Below are 10,546 nucleotides of genomic sequence, written 5' to 3'. Positions count from 1 at the left end.
TATGTTTTGCCAAAAGGACTGAATTCATATTTCTTGAGGACCTAAAACCAAGTCCTCCCATGGATTTAAGATTAGTAATCTTATCCTAACTCAGAGTGTGATAAGCCTTAGACTTAGTGGTTCCATGCCACCAAAAATCTCTAGTCATCTTGTCAAGCTGGTCACAAGTCTTAAGGGATAATCTGTATGTGCTCATTGCATATATAGGAATAGCTTGAGCAACTGATTTAATAAGCACTGATCTTCCCACTTGTGATAAAATCTTTACCTTCCAACCAGCCATTTTCTTCTAAACTTTATCAATAAGGTAATCAAAACACACTCTTCTTTCCGGAGATTAGGATGGGAACTCCAAGGTATTTTTCTTGTTCATCAAAAGCCCTGACCTTCCAGAGTTTTCTAAGCATCTTTTTGTGTTTGGAGTGGACATTGGAGCTAAAGAAAATATTGTACTTGTTCCAGTTAATGGCCTGACCAGAAGCTTGACAATACTTGGCAAGAATATTCTTCATATTATCAGATTCTTCCAAAGTTGCCTTGCAGAAGATAATCAGGTCGTCTGCATAGAGAAGATGAGAAATAGGGTTTGAGGCCTCAACTTGATGCCATGGATGTATTTTTTATTTTCTGCTTGAGCCAACAATTTTGAAATGGCTTCTGAGGCAAGGATAAATAAGTAGGGGGACAAAGGATCCCCTTGCCTAATGCCTCTAAAAGGGTAGACTTTTGAAATGGGGGATCCATTTAGCAGAACATTGTAAGAGACTGTGGAGATGCATTTCTTGATCATCATCCTCCACTTATCAAAGAAACCCAGATGTTGGAAAATATCATCAATAAAATTCCATTCCAATCTATCAAAAGTTTTTGCCATATCGAACTTAACTGCTATCCAACCTTGCTTCATTTTTTTTTCATCTTCCTCATATTATGAAAGATTTCACTAGCCATGCTAGTATTATCTCCAATGGATCTGCCTTTGATGAAAGCCCCTTGAGGATATGATTTTGTGGAGAAGATGTTTCAATCTATTTGCTAGAATCTTTGAAATAATCTTGTAGTTGAAGTTACTTAGGCTTATAGGCCTAAATTTGGATATATGATCAGGGCTGATGATTTTTGGGATTAAAGTGATGAAAGTTTCGTTTAGTGGGGATGGGAGATCCCCATTGATGAAAAACATTTATATTGCTAGGATGATAGTATGAGAGATGATGTCCCAATACTATTTGTAGAAAACACCCTGGAATCTATCTGGTCCAGGTGACTTGAGACTGCCAAATTTCTTGACAATACTCCAAATTTCCGAAAGGGTTGGTGTTCTAGTGAATAAATTGTTTTTATTTTGAGTTATAATGGGGTTGAAAAGATTTTGGATATTTGGGTCAGGATTTGGGTTATCTGTACTGAAAAGGGTTGTGAAACAAGAGTTAATAGTTTCTCCAATATCTTTCCTACCCTCCATCCACTCTTCATTATCATCCATGATTTTAGTGATATGATTCTTTCTTCTTCTGAAAACAGTCGAGAGGTGAAAGAACTTGGTATTTCTCCCACCCTCTTTAGCCCAGTTAAAACATACCTTTTGCTGCCAGAAACTCTCTTCTTTCTCCATAAGACTCTCAAGCTCAAGCCTTAGATTTTCAGCATTATGATAATTTTCCTCAGAATGGTCCCTCATGAGACATTTCTCTAGATCTTCTTTTGTCCTGCTGATTCTTTGAAAAATATTCCCAAAGACCTCCTTATTCCAAACAACAAGATCTTTTTTTGTGTTTTAGAGTTTCCTAGTTAAAGTACCATCACTCCACTGATACTCCTGATTCCAAGCATTATCTATGACTCCTCTACAAGATGGATCATCACACTACATTTTGAAAAAGCGAAAAGGCTTTGGTGGAGAAGGATCGACATGATTCAAGTTGATGATGAGAGATAAGTGGTCTGAAGATGAGTTTATAAGAGTTCTAACATTTACCTGAGGAAAAAGAGTAATCCAGGGTATAGAAGCCACAGCCTTATCCAGCCTTTCAAGAATATGGCTATTGAATGATCTACGGTTACTCCAAGTAAATCTAAGACCTTTAGACCCAAGGTCGAACAGACCAAGGTCATTAAGAAACTCATTAAAATCAATCATACTCTTTGTAATCTGAGAATTGCCCCTAATCTTTTCATCAGGGGAACTGATAGCATTAAAATCCCCAAATAACAACCAGGGTCCAGGGAAAAGGGGTGCAAAAGATCGAATCTCATCCCAGACCCTTTTCCTTCTATGGGAGGAAGGCTCCCCATACACAAACGTAAAAACCATGCAGAATTTGAACCTAGGTTATGAATTTTACCTGAGATATGATTTGGAGTTGCTCCCAAAATCTCCAAATTGCATCCATCCTTCCACATCACTGCAAGACCACCTTTCAAACCCACAGCTGGTACAAAACAACTACCCCTAAACTTTATAGCCTTTAGGACTTCTACCATACGATCATCTTGTGCTTTTGTTTCTGATAGACATAATACATCCGGCTCATGTTCTCAGACGAGGTCCATTAGATTCCAAACAGTTGTGGTGGTACCCATGCCACGACAGTTCCATGACATCATTAAAAAGTCTGCAATGGCTGATATGGGACAACCATCGCATTGAACCCAGCAGCAGCATTATCATCTTCACTCACCTCTGTATCCTTCTTATCATCCTCTTTAGTGTTACTTCTTGACTTATTTTTTCCACATCCAGTATCCTTTTGTCCTTCTGCATCCTCCTAATTACTGAAATATCAATCCTCTTCATCCGCAAATACTTTGACAACCATCTCCTCATCCCTATCCTCTTTATTATCCATGATAGCTATTTCTGCCTTTGTGCATGTATTATCTTTGCCGCTTCCTTCAGAATATTCAATTTCAGCAACTACATCTATCATATCACTTTCTAGAAATTCAAATTCAGCAGGATGGATTTGGTTGAGGGGTACTTCTAGACCAACTACATCAGTATTTCCTTCTGCATTCATTTCTCCTGTAAAATTAGCTTCTGTCTCCAAGATTCCCATATTTTGCTCTACACCAGTGAAAGGGATAACCTCTTCATTTGCGAGGTTAATGATAACAACATCTTCTGGTGGTTGTTGAACTCTCCCTTGAGCTCTAGCCTTTCTAATTTCCAGAGTTCTTTTCATGGATTTCAGCTTGGTTATTTCCTGATACCTTTTTTGCCTGAAATGTAAATACCTTTCTTCCCTATCTAAGTTACTCATTCTCTGGTTGTTTTGGTTTGAATGAGTTATGGGTTCTTTTTTATTTTTTTGTTTTTCTGTAGAGAAATATTGTGAAGGATTGCTGTTTGTGTGGGAGACTGTGGAGGTGAAAGAGAAGTCAGCACATTGGTTATTGTTCCCACCGTTTTGCTGACCAGTGATATTTGTTTGAATAGTGATGGGTTCGGGTTGTTCTGGTATGGGTTGGATGGTTTGATTCTGATTGCTTGGTATGGCCTCATTTATCATCGATATGAGATGATTACACTGGTCCGATGAGTTTTGGATGGATATGGGGCCTTGTAGTGGGTTTGGGTTATCTTGGGGGGTTGGGCTTTGTTGAGGAGTAGGCCCATATTGGTGATTTGATTTTTGTAAGAAAGATGTTACTTGGTTACCCCCTGGAGTGGGTAAAACTTGGAGGGCACGTTGAGGTAGGCCAGCCCTGTTTTGTCATGTATCCGATTCACTGTGTAGTGGTCCTTGATTCTCTTTTTCTACTACTGAGCCACTTTGGAGTGGTCCTTGATTGACACGTGCCCAAACCTTGGCAGCTGGGATAACGTACGCTTCAACTTGACAAGAGTTTTTCCCCATCGTGCTAACCTGCACTGAAAGTGATGCACTCATTGATTCTCCCTTCCTTCTTTCTGAGCTATTCAGCCGCCCTTGAAACTGCCCTATAACTCTGGATGAATTTGAGAACAAGAAAGGAATAGATTTCTTCCCCTGATTATAGTCCAGATTCCTCTCCAGAAGACGATTTTTCAAAGAACAGCCCTTGTGTCCATGACCAATCATACCACAAAAATAGCAGAAGATAGGTAGATGTTCATATTGGACCTTCCCAATCACTGGTTTCGGGTAACCTGTATTCAGCTTAACTTGTTTTGCTAGTTGCTTCCTTATATCCACAAGAACTTTAATCCTGATAGCAGGAGACCGGATCTGATGGAAACATTCCCTATCTGCTTCAATAAAATTCCTAATAGCATTACCAATGATTTCCAGATCTTCTTCACGTTTGTGCCTTTTTATTGATATCCTTGGACTTCCCACCACTACTACAGAAATGGCCATTTACCACGGTTGGTCAACTGGTATATACCACTGTTCCCCTAATAACAGTGGTTTATAGTCATTTACCATGGTACAAAACACTTTTCTAGTTTTGTAACAAGCAAATACCATTATTTTTGAAAAACAGTGGTATATAGCAAGATATATACCACAGTACTATCAAATATTAGTCTAATTATTTTTTAGTATACGTATACCCCACGTTTTCTTAAAACCAGTGGCGTATATTTTGGGCATAATTACACCTATCGTGAGCAAAAGCAAACAATCGGAGAAAGGCAAAAAAATTAATTAAGGGTCGAAAATTAAACACGAAAAACATAAAGAAAAAGAACAAATGGGGAAATAAAAACATTATGATAGAAAACCCAATTTCTCCATCTCCCACTTCTCTCTCTCTCCCCCGATTTCTACCACTAGGGTTCGCGAGTTGAGAAAAATTAGTCCCCACCTCTACACCAATACGAATTACAAAGTTCATCTACCCTAAATTTGGGCGATCAGACCGGAGATCATATATAATACAAGGTACTCTGTAACAATGAATTTATAATTTTGTTTGGATCAATTTCAAGGTCATTCTAGAAGTCCACACGAGCTGAAGAAGGAAATGTACCCTCTAGTTTATGTTGGTGATGTAATTGGACCCCATGTACCCAAGAATTCTAGTGTCGGGTAAGTCAAAGTAGTTGTTTGAGTAAATATTGTGAGTAGTTCTACTTAGACTCCCTCAGTAATGATTCCTGTTATTTAAACCCTTTTTTTTTTGGCTAAATAGGACAGAATTTCATAACAGTTAAATGTATAGGGTGTAGAGAAGTTCAAGAGCAATGCATTGCTCTAACTTCCCTTTGTTTCATCTCAATCAAACTTATAATAGCTTAGATCTAGCATTTCCTACTGACATATTCATGGTGGTTTGTCGTGGTACAAAGTGGCCGAAGTGCATACAGGTGAAGTAATTCATAAACTAACTACCTTGTTGTTTGAGAAATTGACCTCCCTCCACACGTTGGTTATTTCATAATTAACAATCTTCTCGGTGATTGCCTCCACCTTGATCTCATTTGCCATTGGACTGCACTAGTATTAAAAGCCCATAGCCGTAGCAACAGAGTCAGTCTCCAGTCTCCACCCAAAGTGTAGTACGTCCAAATCCCCTTCATTGCTTCCTCCAAACTTTCGAAATTGCAATACACTTTCGGCTATAGAGTTTCCAATCCTCTTACCACTTCAAATGCAGATTTCACGCATTGAAAATTGACCTTTTATGTCCCGATTCCACCTTTCAAATAGATTACTTTATGCTCCCCTTTTTCTCGTCAAATAACTTTTCCGCTCCTCCACAACATATGATTCACTAACTTAGATATAGCCTTATACTTCATATGTTCATCATATTGTTGTTGGGGCATGTTGTTGTTTTATTTGGCAATGAAACTAATCACTATTTTACCTTTTACTCTTATAGGCAATGCCTTCCAGGTTCCTTATCGCACTACACCATAATAGGATATTTGCAACACGCACTTTTTTTTTGATTTGCAACGCTTATTTAGCGTTAGTAAGTTTCCAACGTTAAATAAAAGCGTTGGTAATGTTGTAAAGCGTTGCTTTATTTGGGTGAATTTCCGAATTAATTGCTAACGCTTTAAAAGCGTTGAAGAAGTGTTACAAACTTAAAATTTTGAGCAAACGAGAGAGAAACCAAAAATATCGAAATATAAAACATAATTTTTTTTTTCTCTCCTCTCTCTCTCTCTCCGCCGCATTATCTCAAGATCCCTAATTTTCGTGACTCCTCAATCAAAGAAAGAAGAAGAAAACAAAGAGTTTGGAAGTCCGCTTTTGACACGGTCGTATTTTCTTGCAGTTTGAGGTAATAATCTTTCATTTTCTTCCTTAATTAACTAGTCCCGATTTATCGACATTGCAAGAAATGGATGTTTAGCTAGTGGTTGTTTTAGTTAGTGTCCACAGCCCATATTTTGTCTCAAGTTGCAGCGTCACTTGGTATCTAATTCCTCTTCTTTGATCCGGTGGTTGGTGTTTTGTTGGTCTGCCTAATTTTTCTTCTTCTCTTTCAAGTGGGACTGTGTTGTAGGAGAAACATATTGTTCATCAAGGTCTCATGATCTTATTTATTTTTGAGAGTTTTCACACCCCCTCTTGTTTTTCACTTTATATCATCTTGGAATGTTGAAAGTTGTATAAAACGATTTCCAATGAGATCTAAACGTATATGCAAAGCTGCATTTTCTTTTTCAAACTTCCTATTCTTCTTCTTATTTCTCTGAGTTCTCTTTCAAACTTCCTACCTACTTAGCTTTTTTTGTTGGGCACTAGAAACCTAAAACTGGGTAACTCGACAGACGTGGGTACAATAGAAGAGACTCAAGAGAGAGAGAAAGGGTTCAATGAGAATGTTAAGTGCTATTGTGTGGGTGCATGTGTTTGGAATTCAATGATAAAAGCACTTTTCCATTTTCCACGTGATCTTTCTCTTTCTCTAGTCCTCTATTCAGTGTATGGTATGTATCATTTGGCTCTTATATATATATATTTGAAATGAGCTTTTTGAGTTTTTGAGTTGGTTGGATATTGTCTTTGGAGTTACGATGAAGTATGATGTTTTGTTTCATGGTATATTATCATTTGGTTCTTCCGAGAAATGGGCTTTTGGAAATTTTTAGTTTGATAAATTATGTGCTAGTGATGACAAATAAGCAGAGGTTTTGGATAATTTGCTATTTGAGCTGCTTTTGCTCACACACACACACTCTCTCTCTCTCTCCTCTTTTTTGTCTCACCCTCTTCCTATTTCTTAGTTGTGGTCTTTTGTTTTGGTAGAGTTTGTCTGCCGCTATTCAATAACATTAGCTAAAATTTTATTTGATGTTTTTGTTCTGGTTTCAAATAGTGTCCATATGTTGCACTATATTAAAGTTTGTAAACGTGAGAATTTTTATGAATGTTGAATCAATGATTCTTATTGTTTATTGTGATTTTTCTAGTTCCAGGTTGTTGTTTAGTGGGATTCCATTCCTTTTGGGGGCTTTTGTCGCTTATTCAAAGTATTTATACATAAAAGCACTTTTTGAACATTTCATATAGTTGGATACTCTTGGGTTTTTCTAGTTCTACTTCTCTGCGATTGGCTTTTAGCTTTTTCCTTTTTGGTATTCTCGTTTAGGTTATGTTACAAACCGCAAGTTTGCAACCACCGATTTTGGATGATGCCATTTCAGTTATGCTTTTTTTTGTTATGATTTGGTAGCCTAATATGTTTTTGGCCAAAACATCAGTTTCTTAATAAGTATCTTTCTCTCTTGCAAAGAACATTAACCGTTTTCAGCTCCATCATAGAGAAACCTCTTCAAGGCAAGTGTTTTCGCATTGGAGATAAGAAGTCGATAACTTTGTTTGATATCCGTTTTCCTAGCCAAGGTAAGAAGGGTTTCCATATTTTCTCGTTATATTGCTAAAGTATCATAATACACCAATCTTCATTATTGACAAATAATTTTCCTCTGCTTAGGTTTGAGTGACTTAGATATGGACAAGAATGTAACAAGTGAATCCTCTCCAAGAGGAGTTCTAGATAACTGCACTAGGAGCTTAGAATCCAAACAAGTTCTTCCACGGCCAATACTTCAGATTGTGAAGCTCAACCGAACCGTAAGAATGTTTTTGGTGTTCATTCCTCCATTTATTGAAAAGTCCCGTGAAGAAAAATTAAAGGAAGTTTATAATGATTCGGGCATGAGAGGAAGAGCCAAGCACGGTCTAGGCCAAAGAGAAATGCCCCGTCATACAAGGATCCCTTGGCGGATTCCAAATTGGAGATGATAAAGAATATCAAAGCACGAGGATGGAAACAGAAACCAAGAAAATAGAAGCCATGGAATGGGCAAAGTAAGTACACTTCTTTCTTTTTTTTTTTCTCATGGAAGGCAATGGATATATGAATGAAAGGCGTGACTGATCATCATTGTAGCATATTCTTTTCATACTTGGCTTTCCTCGTCTGATTATAAATATCTTATTTTCCATAGCAAAGTAAAAACTTTATTCTTAGAGATAGAAAAAGCATGTCGAGCTTTCGTCCCTAAGTGTTTTCTTCTTGTTTTGAAGCTTGTTGTCGTGATTCTCAGAAAACCGCGACCGGAGTTTGGTCCGTGATATCCTTTTTCTTTCTTTTTTCTTTTGAATGCTAATATTCTTCCCCCCACACACTAATAATCTGAATAGAGATGGCTTTATCATAAAAGATGAAGACAATATATTGGATATTGAAAATTGAACTATCGAAGCCGGTGGAGTGCAGACGTCGATTCTCAAGCACGATATGTGAACTTCTTTTGTTCTGACCTCTTCTTTTGACTATTCTTTTAGTTTTTTGTCTGAATAGTTGTATGTCCTTTTGGCATTCTATCTGTTATTTTTGAACTCATCTCATCTTCTTTTTGCTCCTTTTACATTGGGGTGTCGCGAGAGGCCATATATCGCTTTGAAAATGCAGTGAATTGTTTTACAGAAATTGGCAGACTAAATATGGCTGCAAGACACGCCAAGGTGAAATCCCTATATTCTGTTAAAAATCCATTTCATGTCTGAAATTATAAAGTGTGGGCTGTAGATGCATAACTTATCCTATTTGGTATAATCCTATGAAATTTTTTATTTTCTATTATGCTTGAGCGTGGGACTCTCGAGTTTTCACAATGAAGTGAATATGCATATAGATAGATATTTAGGATTGATTTGATGTAGTTCATAGCGCATGTGAGTTTAAATATGTGTAATGACACGGAAGCACATCTTTGTGCAGGAAATTGGGGAGTTATATGAGACCAACAAGATCTTCTTCAAAGCTATTGCTTACTTAGAACGAAAGCAGCAGATCTTTTTTCAAGTGAAGAAGTTACCACTTCGCAAACCAAAGGTAAGCAGAAAGTTGCAACGCCTTGTCGCTTCAATTGGAACAGTACATTCCTTTCCTTAATTATGATATTGATTATTGAATCCTTGTATTTATTTATTTTTATTCCTCCGTTGATACTCTTCATTCTCGTTTTGTTTTTGGTTTATACTTGGCTTTGGGGTTCTTTGTATTCCATGATTCACTTCCCAAGAAGTCGATTGTGAACCCTTCTATTCTCGGTGTTATGGAACAATACCACATAAAACCTTGTCATCAATAGTAGTTTGACCATGATGCTTAGAGACCCTATCCCCTTTGCCGGGCGTGGATGTGTCTCAAAAGATTGCACCAGTTAATAAAAAAACTCCGGTGGCCACCAACTTAACCTCGCTTTGTCGCCATGCTAAGTATTAATAATCCTTTTATTTGTAGGCATCATCCGGGTATCCACATCGCCAAAAACATGTCCTAAAGGGACTCAGATGCCTCATACTCAAGTGTCGGGCTTGCGGTCGCGTTAGTTGCATGTTTGGCAAGAGTAAACATTATTTGAGAATGTTTGCCCACGATAATGACGAATTCTACTTGAGAGAAAAAAAATAACTAAACAAATATATGCACATACTTGCAGATATGCAAAGGCGGTTGAGATTTATGAAGAGATAGTCGTCACTCACTCAACAATAACCTTCTAAAGTACAATGTCAAAGGGTATCTTCTCAATGCCGGTCTCGCCAACTCTGTAAAGGCGACGCCATTGCAATACCCAACGACCGGAGAAATATCAGGTTTATCCCGGCATCTCTTCATTTTCTTTTAATTCCTTATTATTATTATTATTATTATTTTGTCCTATCTATAGCACATTAGTAGAATTTAATTAGTCATTATGCCTATGCTATGCAGGATTTGGATCCAACTTTCTCGAGGGGACACGTGAATACAAATTTTTAGTCTGTAAGTTTTCATAGAAACACCGGGACCCTCACCAGTATTTAGTTTATTGTGGATTTCTCGAGAGTGAGTTTAGTTTCACCAATGAGTTCTCGCTGCGGAAAGAAAATTTCGGGTCGAACTCCCTGTTAATACAGAGTTCTATATATCGGGTCTTAGTCTATTCAATCAAAGGCTTGCCTAGATCCATCTCCTAGTCTCACCCGGTGCCTAGGCCCATCGTGATATCCCCTAGGCTCACTTCCAAATCCGACTTTTTTTACTACATAGGTCTTAATTGCAAAATGACCATACCATATGAAGATATAACTCTAATTATACACCG

General features: G+C 37.6%; 1 pseudogene; it reads left to right on the top strand.

Moving 5' to 3' along the window:
- Positions 1-6,961: 6,961 nt before the first annotated feature.
- LOC147498586 (alpha-soluble NSF attachment protein 2-like) lies at positions 6,962-10,238 on the top strand (annotated as a pseudogene).
- The last annotated feature ends 308 nt before the right edge of the window (positions 10,239-10,546 follow it).

Source organism: Coptis chinensis, chromosome 5, assembly GCF_015680905.1.
Source record: "Coptis chinensis isolate HL-2020 chromosome 5, ASM1568090v1, whole genome shotgun sequence".
NCBI lineage: Eukaryota > Viridiplantae > Streptophyta > Magnoliopsida > Ranunculales > Ranunculaceae > Coptis > Coptis chinensis.
Note: the sequence above shows the minus strand (reverse complement) of the source record. Positions and strands in the feature narration are given on the sequence as shown.